General features: G+C 40.4%; 1 protein-coding gene across 1 annotated transcript in view; it reads left to right on the forward strand.

Moving 5' to 3' along the window:
* The window catches only part of epha7 (eph receptor A7), a gene marked incomplete at its 5' end in the record, with an annotated part of 176,149 nt that overhangs the window by 66,076 nt on the left and 107,943 nt on the right, over positions 1–2,130 (forward strand).

Raw genomic sequence — 2,130 nt, forward strand, 5'->3', positions numbered from 1 at the left:
CAGGTGGTGCCGTACGGTATCTCCCCTTTTTTGCTTGTCCAGTCAGGTGTGTCCCTTTGACAAAGTCCGTCAAATCAAGTGTGTCGCTTTAGAATCGCCTTTCCTTGTGACACGCCCACTGGTCCGCAGAGACCCCTACTTGGACTTTATAGCTACTGAGTAAATTTTATTGTAGTAGATGTTGTAGCCAAATTAAAAGAATATCTTCTATTTCTTACAGAGTAATGCAACAGAGAGCAGTAACTTAGGTGGTCTTGTTGATAATATTACAACTTTAATGCAAACCTCTCTTGATGGAATTGCTCCACTAAAAAAGAAAGTTATCGATCAGAGGAAGCCGACTCCTTGGTTTAATTCAGAGTTACGTTCTTTAAAACAGGCATCTAGAAAACTAGAGAGAAAATGATGCTCCACTAAYGTAGAAGAATCTTATTTTACCTGGAGAGACAGCCTGCTAACATACAGTATAAGAAAGCCCTTCGTAAAGCTAGAACTGTRTATTATTCATCTTTAATAGAAGAGAATAAAAACAATCCCAGGTTTCTGTTCAGTACTATAGCTAGACTAATGAAAGGTYCTATCTCTGTTGAGCCAYGTATCCCTATAACTCTAAAGGCTGGTTTATGGTTCGAATCGAACGTCTTGATCCCCTGCTGATTGAGACAAGATGATCTTCATCTGCTACTTTGACCTGAAAGGTGGCAGATGATATGGATTTAGGCTAGAACTTTACTGCTGGTGTTGTCTTTGTGTGGCTGAAAGTCTGTTTTACTCTGTGGTACGTTAGCATACGTTTAGCTTCATGACTCCTCATCTCCCACACCGTGTGTGTTTCTAACATCAGATGAAGAATGATGAAGTGTTTGAGCTGAGTGTGTGTCTGAGGTGGAGCGGTGTTCTCAGCGGTCACTCTGGTCCTCTTCACCTGCCACAGGTGGTACTTTCATCTTATTTGAAACTGTAGGAGCCACAGCTTTCAATSTTTGTAAAGATTATTTTGTGGAAGGACTCCTAATGATTGCTAAATAAAGAGTACACGTCCTATAAATTGTAGTACTCTGAGGGAGGGTATTTGTACCAACAGATGGGCTGTATCATTTATTATTCATAGTTTTATGACATGAACTCCTGTCTGCTTGTTGCTCATGTTGAACACCTGTCTGGAAAGAGCTGCTCATAATCCAGATCTGAAACACCCAGGTACAGATCTGTGAGAGACACGTCTTTTAGATCACAGACTGACTTCATTCTGTTTTTATGTTCCACAAATTCTCAGCTTGGTCAGACTTGTGGTTTTGCTCTGAACCTCCTGCTTGATCTGACCCCAGGATGACCTGGACACATGTTTTATAATTAAATGTGTAAAAAACAAGTTTCTGTTTTCTGCATTCGTCTCATTCAGTATTTCATGGCAGCAGAAAGTAAAAGTCTGTCGGTACATTTTGTTCTGTGGTCAATAAATCAAGCTGCTTTCACCCCAAAGCATCCAAACTGTCAGTGTAAAGTTTTTAAATTGATTTAAGTGTGAGACTTCTCAGAGGAGGAAAGGGAAATAATGGAGTTTTATGTTTCAGTGTTTCTGAGCTCGTTTGTTAAACTCAGACTGAAATGCTGGTTCTGAGGGAGCTGGGTCCTGCCTCAGCTCTTTTCTTCCTGCAGGCTTCAGAAACTGCTCCTTTTCTTCAGGCTCAAAGTCGTCAGAACCATYAAGTCAGGTTCTGGTTCCTGTTGGACGAACAGAACAAGAGTGTAGATCTAGTCCAGCGATTCTTAACCCATGGGCGAGCGCCACCTTGAGGGCCTCAAAAGAACAACAGTTTTTAACTTTGGGCCGCAAAGGGCCGTGGGACCGCGTTGATTTTGAATAAGGTGCAATACACTTTCTCACCACTAGTAGCAGTAGTGCACCACTCAGATGTTTCACAACTTTTTTAATATGTAGAAGAAGAACCTTAGAAACCTGCCGAGAGTGGAAAATGTATTTTAAATGAAAAATAGAAGCAAAAATGAAAGTAACTCGTTAAAAAAGGCCAAGGTTTGTCACTAATATGAAGTGCAGCTTCTGCTTTTACCATGCAATATTTTAAAAGTTCAAAACATTATCAAATACAGTTGCAGATACAACTATAT

This window comes from Austrofundulus limnaeus, unplaced genomic scaffold (genome assembly GCF_001266775.1).
Source record: "Austrofundulus limnaeus strain Quisiro unplaced genomic scaffold, Austrofundulus_limnaeus-1.0 Scaffold210, whole genome shotgun sequence".
Taxonomy (NCBI): domain Eukaryota; kingdom Metazoa; phylum Chordata; class Actinopteri; order Cyprinodontiformes; family Rivulidae; genus Austrofundulus; species Austrofundulus limnaeus.